The sequence below is a fragment of the Durio zibethinus genome, chromosome 28 (assembly GCF_047325235.1).
Source record: "Durio zibethinus cultivar Kanyao isolate XHJ-2024 chromosome 28, ASM4732523v1, whole genome shotgun sequence".
NCBI classification, from domain to species: Eukaryota; Viridiplantae; Streptophyta; class Magnoliopsida; order Malvales; family Malvaceae; genus Durio; species Durio zibethinus.
The window spans coordinates 639,505-654,862 of record NC_143189.1 but is presented as its reverse complement, the minus strand read 5'-3'; the positions used below and the strand labels follow the sequence as shown (position 1 = coordinate 654,862).

General features: G+C 41.4%; 3 pseudogenes; all 3 read right to left on the bottom strand.

The window, feature by feature from the left end:
• Positions 1–2,008: 2,008 nt before the first annotated feature.
• On the bottom strand, positions 2,009–2,158 carry LOC149510601 (5.8S ribosomal RNA; annotated as a pseudogene).
• Positions 2,159–2,447: 289 nt separating this feature from the next.
• On the bottom strand, positions 2,448–4,244 carry LOC149510600 (18S ribosomal RNA; annotated as a pseudogene).
• Positions 4,245–7,744: 3,500 nt separating this feature from the next.
• On the bottom strand, positions 7,745–9,240 carry LOC149510599 (25S ribosomal RNA; annotated as a pseudogene).
• Between the last annotated feature and the right edge of the window lie 6,118 nt (positions 9,241–15,358).

Below are 15,358 nucleotides of genomic sequence, written 5' to 3'. Positions count from 1 at the left end.
TGCCTGGTGTCATAGTTAGGCCATGGTGTGCCTTAGTCCTATCCTAACTGACCTTGAGCTAATCAATGGATGAGGCCTTGTGGTTAGGACAGTGGTTTAAGAGCTGTGCGTAAGTAGTGTAAGCCTTGGAACATGTTGGTGATAGTGTGTACAAGTGGTGTAAGCCCTAGGCCCCAAGATGCATGGGCAAGTGTAAGCCAATTGGTGGGCACCTTGGTGCCAAGTAGCCAATCAAGTGTTATCAATCGAAGCTAAATATAGGCACCTTTGAGGGGGTTAATGGAGGAACAAGTGAAATGATGGAATTATGGTGGTTAAGAGATAGGTCACCTTGCACTAAGTTGGTTGAAAAAAGGCCTTAAGGTGGCTATGGAAAAGTGTCTCTAGTTCAGATAGTCTTATGGTTCCTAGTAGGATGGTTAGGAAATCTCTTACGCTCTTTATAGAGGATGACTGGTGTCAGCTCTCCACCACCCCATTGGCTAGCATGCAATTGGAGGTCTAGCTAGTTTGAAGTGAGCTACTCCTAGGCACATGTGGTGTCTACGTGGGTAGGCATCATCAGGTCACGAGTGTGTTACGGTGTCTCCTTAGGTTATGGTAAACTTGGGGATGTTTAGGGTTGATGGGCCTCGTATCACACTATTATGTTAAACTATGGGGTTTGGTGGTAGCATTCACTATGCCCCTCAATTTTCCCTCAATGAGCTAGAAAGTTCATGTGATGGTGTTTGTATAGGAGGGGCACCATTGAGCCTGATGGATGAGTGAGCTAGCAGGCAGGCACGTTACAAAACCTTTATGGCCAATGGGTAGAGGTGTACTCTAAGAGGGTAGCACATGTGAGTTCTTTAAGGTGGGATGGGCATGGTGTCAAGTCTGCATCATGTGTGCAGACAGCCTAAAATGAGGCTAAGGGCTAAGGCTTAAAGATATGAGTTTCATGGGATGAGACAAGCCTAGTCTAGCTTGGGGTTGGCTATTACCAGCATTGGTGTTGTGCCTTTGGGTTCTAGGCATGAGAGCTTATTATGAAGCAGGCAGGCATGGTGTTAAGTTCTCATCATGCTAGAATGAGATAATATCATGAAAACTATTACTGTGAGCCTATATGTGCAAGGCGGGTCGGTGCTTAGGACATTGATGCTTACGGGCAAAAATGGGTGCTTGAGGCTATCCTAAAAATCATGGCATGATGAGATAAAGAGAGTTGGGTTCTTTCTTATTGAGATTAGGACTACTGCAGGTGACCCTATGAGGTTTGAACTAGGAATAGCTCATGAGAATGTAGCTTGAAGGATCCAAAATGATCTGTCTTTGGAGAAGTGGACTTGAGAAAGGTTGATCTCAACTAAGAGTAGTCTTGGTGCCACATGGATGTGTGGTTTATGTTTAAGGAATACATAGCCCGTGACATTTTAGTATTAGAGCCATGTTTGCTTAGTGGTTAGACTAAGGTGGCCCCAGGTGTGGGCATAATAATGATAGACCAAGGGGGTGCTAAACTCAAAGAGAGTTATCGAGGTGTGATTATGGTAATGTGCCTATGTGGGCTAGACAATTCAAAGATAGAATTCACCCTCTCTGTGTCCCTTTACAAGAAACTTAGGCCGGGTCTACTATGGAGATGTTTTTCCATACTACAATTCAAATGTCGTAGCCACTCGATCCTTGTGCTGGGCTTTTCTTGATTTGTTCGTTGTTACAAGGGAATCTTGGTAAGTTTCTTTACCTCTGCTTATCGGTATACTTAAACTCAGTAGGTAATCCTACCTAACCTAGGGCCATGATGCAAGCATCGATTGAGTGATATAGGGGGTCCAATGGGGTTTAGATGGACAATGAGCATGCATCACTAAAGATAAGGCATGCCAAGAGCTTTACCACCGATGCTCATGAAACTATCATTGAGGGGACTCACTTTTGGGCCAACCATGATCGATGAGATCACGGGAGGCCATCTTTCACCCTCTTAGCCAAAGCCTAATGGGCAAGAGGTTGGAGGGGGTGACAATGCATGACACCTAAACTAATGGCTTAGGGTGCAACTTGCGTTCAAAGACTCAATGGTTCATAGGATTCAATAATTCACACCAAGTATTGCATTTCGCTATGTTCTTCATCAATGCAAAAGCCAAAATATCTATTACTGAGAGTCATTTTGGTTTTTCATGACAAAAGGAGTCCCAATGCCGCCCGTGCACACACTATGAATGGGATGGCAATGACACATGCACTTTTTTTCATTTTGGTTCATTGGCGTGATTCACACAAGGGTTCATTATTCGACCATGGGTGATGTACCAATCATTTCATCCACCCAGTAGGCATAACAAATCAATTGTCATACATGCCCAAGGCTTGAAGGGACTCAGGGCATGGAATCACCCTTGCCCCCTTGGTGTTCCCTTAATGCTTTCATGGGTCATTCATTATACAAGTTTCGACAATAATCCTTCTACAGGTTCACCTATAAAAACCTTGTTACGACTTTTCCTTCCTCTAAATGATAAGGTTCAATGGACTTCTCATAGTATCATGGGTAGTGAATTGTCCACATTTCTATGATCTAAACACTTCACTAGACCATTCAATCAGAATGAGTGATAGTAGTATGTACAAAGGGTAAGGATGTAGTCAATGTGAGCTGATAACTCGCACTTATTAGGAATTCCTCGTTGAAGACCAACAATTGCAATGATCTATCCCTATCATGATGAAATTTCAAAGATTAACTAGGCCTATCGACCAAGGCTATAAACTCATTGAATACATCAATGTAGTGCACATGAGGCGCAGAACATCTAAGGGCATAATAGACTTGTTATCACCTTAAACTTCCTTGGCCTAGATGGCCATAGTCCTCCTAAGAAGGTAGCCACGAGAGATCACCTCTGCGTAGCTAATTAGCAAGTTGAGGTTTCATTAAAGAATTATCCAGACAAATCACTCCATCAACTAAGAACAGCCATGCACCACCACCCATAGAATCAAGAAAAAGCTCTCAGTCTTTCAATCCTTACTATATCTAGAATTAGTAAGTTTTCCATGTTGAAATAAATTAAGCTGTAGGCTCCATTCCTATTGGTGCCCTTTCATCAATTCCTTTAAGTTTCAGCCTTACGACCATACTTGTGCTAGAATCCAAAGACTTTGATTTCTCATAAGGTGCTAGCAAAATCCTAAAAGTAACATCCATCGATCCTTAGTAGGCATCATTTTTGGTTGAGACTAGGATGGTATCTGATCATCTTTGAGCCCTTAACTTTTATTCTTGAATAATGAAAACATCCTTGGCAAATGCTTTCATAGTTATTCATCTTTCATAAATCCAATAATTTCACCTCTAACTATGAAATACGAATGTCCCTGACTGTCCTTGTTAATCATTACTCCAATCCTGAAAGCCAACATGATAGGATCGAAATCTTATGATGTTATCCCATGCTAATGTATACAAGCATAGGCCTGTATTGGACACTCTAATTTCTTCAAAGTAATAGTATTGAAGGAATGACCCAGCAACTTAAGGCTAGGAGTGCATCACTGGTAGTAGGGACAAGTAGACTAGTGCCTATAGTGAGGTGGACCAAATGACCCAACCCTAGTTCCAACTATGACCTTTTAAACTACAACAACTTAAATATACACTATTGGAGCTTAAATTACCACAGTTGTTTGCACCAAACTTGCCCTCTAATGGATTCTTTTTAAAGAATTTAGATAGTATTCATTCCAATTACCAAACTCGTAGAGGCCAATATTGTTATTTATTGTCACTAACTCCCCATGACAAGATTAGGTAATTTGCATGGCTGCTGCCTTGGATGTGGTTGCCATTTCTCAAGCTCCCTTTCTAGAATCGAACCCTAATTCTCTATCACTTGTCACCACCATAGTAGGCCACTTTCCTATCATTGAAAGCTAACATGGCAAAAATTTGAATGATGCATCGTCGACACAAAGGCCATGCAATCCATCAAGTTATCACGAATCATAAGAGCAATGAACCAAGCCTATGTCAAACTTTTATCTATTAAATGCATCTTTTTCAGAAAGTGGGGTTTGTTGTAAGTATTAGCACTATAATTACTATGGTTATCCGAGTAGTAGATACCATTAAACAAACTAAAACTAATTTAACGAGCCATTCACAATTTCATAGTGTGAATTACTTTATTCTTACACATGCATGGCTTAATCTTTAAGACAAGCATATGACTACTGGTAGGATCAACCAAGTAACTTTCTTTTGGGATGTTGGCACTATATGGACCTTAACACATCAATTAAATGGCAGATAGGGCCAACATAGAGCACAAATGTCATACATGTCGAGCACATAAAATGCATATTATCGGACAAATAAGGGTCAAAAGCTAGTGCCCACAAAACATTTTACATTCGAGAGCATGATCGAACACTAGTGCACCAATGTAGCCATGGAGGTTTGGGTGTCACTCTTTAGACACGGGGCATAATTAAGGTTCAACCCATAGCCTCTAAGGACACAAGATGGATGAGGGATGGCAAGACATCTAGTTTCCATCAATTTAGGCATGAAGCATCAGATCCTAATTGTGCCCTCACAGTATGATGACCACATGGATGGGGAGATTTAAAAGGATGACAGGTCAATAGTTCGATGCATCAAGCATGGAACCTACTAACATGCACAACCATAGCACCACTCATATGTCCATTGTGTATAAGTAGCAACATCTATGCACACCGATGCACAACCCACCCATTCAATTACTTAATGAGTGAGTATAAGAAATGAAGTAGAAGGCCTTGCCATAATCGTTTGGCATGGGAAAAACACAAGCAAGGGCCATGAGACTGCCCTTACCATCTAACAGGCAACAACAGCATGACAACACCAATGCTTGATCTACTTGGGGCTGCACACAAGAACTCCACATCACCACCCCAGGGTGACATTGCTCGATTCAAAGACTTGTTCTTGGGGTCTTAGGTAGCATCGGCTATACGCACGGGCTTGGCCAGGCCAAGGCATTTTTCTAATTGATGAGAAGGGACCACGAGACTACCAAATACTTGAGGGATTTGGCCAAACCAAACCTACGATCACAACTTCTACTTACACCAACCTAGGGAGCCATTGCTTGATTTAGGGACTTAGTTTAAGGTATGGGGCAGCATTAGCAGTAGGTGTCATTTTACAGGGGCTTAAGCCTAGCACCCATGCAACCTAGGGTAGAAACAACCATCCATGTGCCTAAGTTAGCCTTTTTTCCAACTCTATGTTGAATGCTTGTGCCGTGCATTCTATTGGCTTAATTTTATGATCCACCTTTCTCTTTGGTTATAGCCTCTTGGGCAGTTTAATGGGCATCATGTTTCTGAATGACTCTAGCACCTCTAGTACTTCTAAGGGGTAGTCAACACTATTCTCTTAGACTTTTCCATCTTTAAGGCTACAAGGAAAGTGTTTTTTTTTTCTACTCACTCCCCTAGGCAACTATATGGCAAACAGCATCTTGGTCCTTGACTTTGATTCTTGTCTCATCAACGTGATACATGGGTATCAACTATCCAATAAGCAAATACAAATGGAAAAAGACACCACAAGTGCACTAATATGGTCAAGGAATTCTAAACCAACAACAAGATCATAATCATCTAAAGGAATTACCTCAATTGATTCTTTGCCTTTCCACTCCCTAAGTTATAGCTCCACTCTATGTGTTATGTTAATTGTTGGATCTCTTTAGAGTTAATTATTTTGTCATAATAGCCCTTTGTTGTACCTTTAGGTTCAACTTTTGGGTTGTATCTCCAAATATCAACAAAATGAAATACTCTTGTGTCCATAAGTGCATTCAATTTCTTGCCCTCAATTATCATGTCTACAAATATCAATCCTTTCTGCTTGCGGCACCTTTTAGCCTAGATTGAATTTATCACTATCAGGCCAAGCTTCATGGTTTCCTTCCCTAACTCATCACCATCCTCTTTGTTGATGGTAGATAGCTTGGTTTTCTTAGGGTAACTCTCGATAAGTGTGGACTTTCACAAATGCAACAAGTCAGTGGCTCACGATCCTTGTTGTTCTACTACCTTGGCTTTTACTTTCTATTTAGTGGCTTGCCTTGACCATTCTTGGTCTATCGACCTTTGTCCTTATCCTTGGACTATTGGTCTTTGTCTCCCCCATTGGACTATCAGTCTCTGCCATTACATTCTGGCTTGAATGACCTAAACTTCTTTTATGGCCAAATCTTTACCAAGGATTTAACAGCTATCATGGCTTTGGCAAGATCTTTGACTCTCTTTTATTATAACTCATTCTTGGCTCACGATTTGAGTCCATCCATGAAACAAAAGAGACCTTCCTCTTCTCCAAGGTTTGAAATTTGAAGCATTAGTTCTAAAAACTCTCAAACATACTCCCATACTTTGCTCTTTGACTAAGCTTATGAATTTTCAGCATTGACTCATTATTAGCATACTCAGGGTAGAACTGCTGCTTAAACTCTGCCTTGAACTCTTCCCAAGTCTAGACAACAGCATCTCTATAGCTTGCATCATTACACCTACATCTCCATCACAACAATGCAATGTCAACCAAATACATAGAGGCTATACTTACCTTAGTGGCATCCTCATCAATGCCCATGGCTTGAAAGTATTGCTTCATTCCCCATAGAATGTTTTTCACATCTTTTATGGACCTAGCTCCCTTACACTCCTTTGGCTTGGGAATTACCACTTAAGCCTTAGTTGTTATAGCCAACACACCATTCCCAATGGCTGCCTTGCATGTTATGAGCTCCCCTTTGAGCTCATTCATCTCTTTGCACATCACCTTTACCATGAACTCTAAGGATTCATTCTTCTGGGTGAACATGTTGATGGTTCTGTTTAACGTACCATGAAATCTTTCCTTGATCTCCTCTTTAGTTTCCTCAAACCTCTCCCTAAGGTCTGACACTATCACCTTTAACTTAGCTAAATGGCCAGTCATGTTTGACATCATGTCTTTCAAGGTAACCTTTTTCCCTTTTCCATAGGTTGGCTCCTAGACCTCTAGTTGTTAGCTACCAACATCTCTTTGAGATGCCATTTTCTTGAACACTTTGAGTGTGAACTAAACACAACCTTAAAGTAAATCCTGCTCTAATACCAACTATTATGGGTTAATACTAAAGCTTTGACTCGTGCAACTCCAAGACTCGAGAATGGACTCATTCGGTGTCTTAGATTAGCCTTCAATTGAACTAGTGCACAGACACTCAGTACTCCAAGGCCAACTGCCCAAGTTGTTGCTAGACAAGGCTACACATAAGGTGTTTAATGGAAAGCTAAAGAGAACAATAGAGATAGGAAAGAGAAAACTTATATTATTCAAGTTATGGTGTGTACATCAAATGAGGGTGGGAAGGCCCTCTATTTATAGTTGAAGCCCCCATGAATCAATGGCTAGGATTGACTCAATCCAATGGCTATTATAAAGTCCAAGATTACAAAGAGATTACATGAGATATATATCAACAGTTCAAATTGTATAGGGAACAATACTATCCTTAGTAGTCTTCAAATCCTTCTAAAAAGTTTTATCTGTTATGTTTGTTTTGGCCTGTGCTTTGTTGGGTCTACTAGGGATTTCATCACTTGGCTAAATCAATTGCAATGGAGAACACCATTCATCCCACCCCAAAAGGGTGTGGTGTAAAAAAATCAAGTGAAAGGACTTTAATAGGTGTGGTGGGGGAGGGATGAATTAAAGTGACAAAGGGCTGAATCTTAGTAGATTGTGGTAGCAAGGTCACTCTACCCCTTACAATACACCATTCCGTATTTAAGTCATTGATAAAGGATTCTACCTATTGCTCAATGGAAATTGAGCTCCAAGAGCCCTGCATGGCCTATCTGCCATGAGGGCTGTACCTATGACATTTGCTCTTATGGTCCATGGGCCCATACTATAGGTTGGCAATTGAGTGATGGGCATGTGCATTACTTCTAGCCTAGATTCTTACTTAGATGCATTTAGTCATAATCCAAAGCTTGGTAGCTTCATGCCACTAGCTTTTTAACTGAGTCTGATGACCAATTGTATGAATCAATGGTTCTTCTCATACTAGGTTGAATTACTATTGTAACACTACCATCAGTAAGGTAAAACTAACCTATCTCATGATAGTCTAAACCTAACTTACGTTCCTTATTGCTGCATGAGCAATCCAACATTTGGTGAATTATGCTTCACAATGATAGGAAGAGCAGATATTGAATGATCAAAAAGCAATGTCGTTATGAACACTTGGCTACCACAAGCTAGTTATCCTTGTGTTAACTTTTTTGACACCTCTAGCTTCAAATTTCAAATGATTGATAGGCCATGTTTTCATAGTTCATATTCATACTGGAAATTAGAATCAAACAAGCTTTTACCCATTTGTTCCACATGAGATTTCTATTCTCGTTAAGTTCATTTTAGGACACTTGCAACATTTTTTAATAGATGTGCTACCCCAGGTAATCTATCCACCTGACATTGTCTTCTACCCTGATCAATCAAGCAAGGCTAGCCTTGGGTTTAAAATAAGGGGTCATGCTTTGCCTCTGATTCATCGAATAGGTAAAATAACGTTAAAAGTAGTGGTATTTCAATTTTGCTCGAGGGCTCCCACTTGTCCTACACCTCTTAAGTCATTTCACAAAGTTGGACTAGAGTCAAGCTCAACAAGGTCTTCTTTCCTTGTTGATTCTACCAAGCCCATTCCATTCATTATGGTTTCCCTAGATAGTCAACAGGAATAGTGGGAATCTCATTAATCCATTCATGTACATCACTAATTAGTTGACGAGGCATTTGGCTACCTTTAGAGAGTCATAGTTACTCCTACTATTTACCTGTGCATGGTTGAATTTTTTCACTTTGACATTCAAAGCACTGGGTAGAAATCACATTGTGTGAGCATCCGTAGGGACTATCGCAATGCATTATTTTAATTAAACAATCAAATTCCCCTTGTCTATACTAGTTTTAAGTCAACTATTTATCACTTAAAAAAGGCCCTTAAGGGTGCCATTCCCAACCATCCCCTAACTGGCACGCAGTGACCCACTCTTACCATAAGAGCAGTTCAAGCAGTGCACCAACACCGAATAGGTTTAGGACTGGGACCTCTATGCCTAGCCCTCAAAGCTAATCCTTTTGTCGAGGTTACAAATCCATTTTGTTGACTTCCCTTGCCAACACTATTCCATTAATAAGAAGCTGTTCACTTTAGAGACCTAATACGATTATGAGTACCATCGAGTGCAGATAGCACTCAGTCCTCTAGATTTTCAAAGCCTATTAAGGCGTACTGAACACTATGCAACATACGATGCTTTTTCTAGCCATTGGACCTTACCTTTGATTAAGCCATTTCTAGGGTAGACAGGTTGTTAAACAAAAAAAATAACTCTTCCCAAGGCCCCTACTGATGTCTTCAAACTGCCTAACATTGCCATCAACTGTCATGTCCTAGTTTAGGAATTTTAACCTGATTCCCTTTCGAAGCTCATATTGGATGCACTATCGGATGGGCTTCCCTCATCTTTTAGGATTGACTAACCCATGTGGAAATGCTATTCACATGAGACCTTTCCACTCTTAGGCTTAAGCCTAGCCCATGACACATGCACGAACTTGGCTAGACAAAGGCATTTTTGTGGTCAATGAGAAAAGGCTATGAGACTACCAAATACCTAAAAAACTTGGCTAGACCAAGCCTATAATCGTAGCTTCTGCTTGCACCACTCTAGGGAGCCATTACTCGATTCAGGGACTTGGTCAGAGGTCAAGGGTCTGGGGTAGCATCAGTAATAGGTGTCATAGGCTAAGGGCTTAAACCTAGCACCCATGTGGCCTTAGGCTAGAAACTACTATGCATGTGCCTAATATAGCCTCTTTTCTAACTCTATGCTAAACGCTTGTGTTGTGGACTCCATTGGCTCTTTAAGAGCTTAGAAGAAAGCTAGGAAAGAGAGTTAAAGGAATTGTATTTCTATTTACTTGATGCTATGTACAATTAATTTTACATTGACTCTTATGTCTATCCCTAAGTCTCTAATATGAAAAGTCTATGACTTTGTTCCTCTTACTTTTCTCTTATTGTTTCTCTTATGAATTACAAATGAGAGGGAAGGCCTCTGTTTATACCTGAGCCTTCCCAACATATATGGCCTTTAATGATCTAAGTGTGTGGCTCTTGTAAGCCTTTTAGACTCTTCCATGGCCCCTAGACACGTCCTAGTTTGGCTAAGGCCTTTGTAAAATCCAGCTTGTTCTAAGCTCCTTGTTGAGCCTCAGGTCTAGAAGAGTCTGGGCACTCTTGCCAAGTGCCTATGCCTAATGAGTTCTAAAACCTTCCCTATCTAGTCACTACTCTACCCATAACTAGGCCCTTTTCTGAGCCTTCCTCATTTGGGCACTACAATACCTATTACTATTCCTGCTTCAAACCATTCTAGAACCTTTAGTGCTTGCACACTAAGCTAGCTTCCAAGCTTCTCCAAACTCTTTTATGCCAATGCACCTAGCCTATCTTCTGGCTAATCTAGAGCCATCTTTCTAACGAGCTATCCCTATTCTTGACACTAGGTTGCTCACCTTGCCATGCTCTTGAACCTTAGCCTAGGCCCTAGTCTTCACACTCAGGCCTCATATGTACCTTTAGGACCTTGGTCTTGATCCTTCTTGGTCTTTCGACTGCACTAACTTAAACAAGCTGTGTCTCATAATCCTTTAAACTTAGGACTTACGCATGGATGGTGACATTGTCCCTCACTTGTTCTAGCAACACCCCTATTGCTAGGGGATGTAATTCCTTCATTACACGTGCACACTAGATTGATGTCCTATCTTATCCCAATGGTCCTTAACACATGATAGTTTTTAGTAATGATAGTTCTTAGTACACCTTCATAGTCATCCCTTGCTTCGATCACGATCCCAATACGATTGCCACAAAACCATGCTTTTTAAAGTATGTAGTGCCTTAGTTGGTGATGTGCCATTACCTTCTTCCAATGCATAATGGGCCTTTCAGAGCATGTACACTCATGTCACATAGGCTTCCATGAATTTAGGCTTGTTGAAGTGTTCAACAACTCTATGTCTGATGTGCCATTACCCTCTCCTTTACACCATGCATTGCTTACCTTTTTCTCACACTTAATAGGCCCTTTGAGGTGTACAGTGCACACAGGTGTAAGGCATGTAGCACTCACATCTAGGCTATTACCCTTTTTTTAACAAACCCTCTATCTACAAGGCCAATGGCTTTTTACAGCTAACTCATCTTGCCCTCATTAATAGCCTAAGAGATCCCCTCTTATTGGCTCAACCACTATCACTACTCTTGCCATTAAACTCTCTCTAAATCCTCTCAATGGCTTTAGGCTTCTTTTGCTATGGGTGTTCCCTGGCCTCATGTAGTCTTAAGCGTAAGAAGTAGTTAAAGGACATAGTCATCATGCTTGTCCTAGATCGAACCCATATTCCATGCCTTCCGATGCTGTATCTCTTTATTGGCCTCATCTTTCTCTAAAGAATTGCTACTCTTATCTCTCTTACTCAAGCCCTTACCCTTAGGCTCAGTTGTTACCCTTAGGCTCAGTTGTTACCTTTGGGCTATGGAGACTTAGTGCACTTAACCTTAACCATCGACTTAGCAATGGCAATACTCCTACTTCAAGTCTCATACACTATCACTTCACTCGGCTCTTACCCATAGCTTTTACCCTTTTATGCATTCTTTTGACATAGAATCTAGCACTCATATATAATCTTTGCTATCCTTAAACTAACTTTCGTGGATGACAACCACTCATTCGAACTAGCTTTCCTCCCCTTACACATGGGTGGGTAACCATCATGCACATTACCCATGCACCCAACCATAAATGTAAAGCTCAAACTATGGATCTCCCACATATCTTTATAAGCACTCAAGCATCCTTGTGCCCTACTCTTAGCACCAACAATCAACAATGACCACACCATGTAATGCCACATGCAAACTATCATCACAAATGGCATACTAGCATGTAAGCTACCTGCACAACTCAAACTGACACCAACACTACTCATAATGAAGGTTCTAATCCCCATCGATTGAAACCTAGTCTGATACCAATTATCAAAGGCTAGGGGCTTAAGCCTAGTACCCATGTGGCCTTAGGCTAGAAACTACCATCCATGTGCCTAAGTTAGCCTTTTTTCCAACTCTGTGCTAAACACTTATGCCGTGCATTCCACTGGCTCTCAAAGAGCTTGGGAGAAAGCTAGGAAGAAGAGTTAAAGCAATTGTAATTTTTATTTACTTGATGCTATGTACAATTGCTCAATGACCTTGCAATGACTCTTATGTCTATCCTCAAGTCTTTAATATGGCCAAGTCTATGCCTTGGTTCCTCTTACTTTTCTCTTGTTGGTTCTCTTGTTAACTACAAATAAGGGGGAAGCCTCTATTTATACCTAGGCCTCCCCAGCACATATGGCCCTTATTGATCCAAGTGTGTTGCCTTTATAGGCCTTCTAGAGCCTTCTATGGCCTTTAGACACTTCTTAGGTCAGCGAAGGCCTTTGTAGAATCAAGGTTATTCCAAGCTCCTTGCTAAGCCTTGGGTTTGGAAGAGTCCAAGCACTCTCACTGAGTGCCCATCTGGTCACTGCTTTACCCATAGCTAGGGCCTTCTAGAGCCTTCCTCATCTGGGCTACAATACTCATAATTATTCCCATGCTAGGTTATTTTGGAACCCTTGGTGCCCGTGCAGTTGGCAGGCCTCTAGGCTTCTCCAAGCTTTTTTGTCTCATGAACATGGCTTGTCTCTAAGCTAATCTAAAGCCTGCTGTGCCTGTTTGCCAGTGCCACTCTTCTAGGCCATTTTAGATCCTTCTAATGAGAAATCCCCATTCTTGGCACTAGGCTACTCACCTCGCCATGCTCTTGTACCTTAGTTTAGACCCTAGTCCACACACTCAGGCCTCATATTTGCCTTAAGGACCTTAGTCTTAATCCTTCTTGGTCCTTCACCTATACCAATTTGAACAAGTTATGTCTCTTAACTCTCTTAGCTTAGGACTTGCATACAGACCATGACATTCTGCCATACTCATTCTAGCAACACCCTCATTACTAAAGGATCTTATTCCTTCACTGTATGTGCATGTTGGATCGGTGTCCCATTCTTATTCTGATGGTCTTTGGCATATTATGGTTATCGATACATAATGGGTCATGGTACACCTTCACAGTTATCTCTTACTCTGATCGTGATCCCAATATGGTTCCTATGAAACCATGCTTGTCAAAGCATGCAATGCCCTAGCTAGTGACATGCCATTACCTTTTCCCTACACTCAATGGACCTTTTGGGGCATGTAGCACTCATGTCATTAGGCTTCCATAAATCCTGGCATGTTGAAGAGTGTAGCACTTCTATGTTTGGTGTGTCATTACCCTTTCTTCTGCACCATAGGGTCCTTACCTTTTTCCCACACTTATTGGGCCCTTTGAGATGTGCAGGGCACACTGATGCAAGGTGTGTAATGCTCACGGCTAGGCCATTACACTTTCTTTAACAAACTGTCCATTTCCTAAGCCAGTGGCTCTCTGCAACCACATGTACCTTACCTTCATTAGGAGCCTAAGAGATCTCTTTTTCTTGGCTTAATCACCAGTACAGCTCTTGCCATTGGACTCTCCCTAAGTCCTCACAATGGCTCCAGGCTTCTTCCACTCCAAGTGTTCGTTAGCCATATATGGTCATAAGCATAAAAAGCAGTTAAAAGACATGGTCACTATACCTTTATCCTAGATCAAACCGTTGGTCCTTGCCTTTCGATGCTGTGGTTCTTCATTGGCCTCTTCTTCCCTTAAAGAACTGTTACTCTCATCTTTCCAACAAAAGCCCTTGCCCTTGGGCTTAACACTTATTGTTGGGCTGTGCAGACTTAGTGCACTTAGCCTCGACCACTAACTCAGAAATGGCAATACTCTTACTTTAAGTTCCATACCCTACCACTTTACTCAGCTATTACCCATGGCTTTTACCTTTCTTTGGAATCCTTTCACCCTAAGTCTAACACTTGCATATGATCCTTGGTGTCCTCAAGTAGGTTGTCATGAATGACAGACTCTCCTTTGAACTAGTCTTTCTCCCTTTACACATACGTAAGTGGCCTTAATGCATATAACCCATTCACTTAACCATAAATGTCAAGCTAGAATTAAGGATCTTCCATACATCCTTATGAGCACTCAAGTGCCTTTATGCCCTACTCTTGGCACCAACAACCAATAATGCCCACACTGTGCAACCTCACATGCAAGCAATCATCATAAGTAGCATATTAGCACACATGTTGCTTGTACAACTCAAACCAGCATCAACACTAGTCATAACAAAGGTTTTAATCCCCCTTGGTCAAAACCTACTTTGATACCAATTGTCATAGGCCAGGGGCTTAAGCCTAGCACCCATGTAGCCTTAGGCTAGAAACTACCATCCATGGACATAAGTTAGCCTCTTTTTCAAACACTTATGCTATGCATTCCATTAGCGTCCAAGGAGCTTAGTAGAAATCTAAGAAAGAGAGTTAAAGCAATTGTATTTCTATTTATTTGATGCTATGTACAATTACTTAATGACCATACAATGACTCCAATGTCTACCCTAAGTCTTTAATATGGCTAAGTCTATGACTTGGTTCCTCTTACCTTTCTCTTGTTACATCTCTTGTTAACTACAAATGTGGGGAAGGGCCCTTGTTTATACTTATACATGGTATGTAGCCTAGCATGTGCTAATGATGTTTAAGGAACTATCCACACAAAAGGCTAGCATGTGCTGATGGTGGTCTAAGCATGTGTCAAGACCAAGGGCCAACATGTCCTAATAATGGTCAAGGCATGTGGATGATCACAGTCTGCAAGTAGGTCTTAGCACATGGGTTCTCTCCTAGTTGAAGAACAGTTCTAGTTTTAGTAGGATAGGGTTAGCTAGGGTGACTGGGTCTTAAGCCCTACTGGAGGCCTAGGTCATAGGGAACTAGCCTAGAATAATGGTATGGGTAGTGATCAAGACTCTAGAGGCTCAAGCATAGTGTTCAGGTTTGGTGGAATTGAGCTAGGCCTAGGTGCTGGCATTCATGAATGATGCTCAAGCACACAATTAGACCAAAGGTAGGCATTGATGATAGAGGTGTCGGCACATAGACAGACCCATGTGCAGGCACTAATGATCGATGTATAAGTGCACGATCAAACCTAGGTGTCAGTATACTTGAACACAGTCTTGGGAGGATTATATTTATGGGCTTATGGAAGGCCT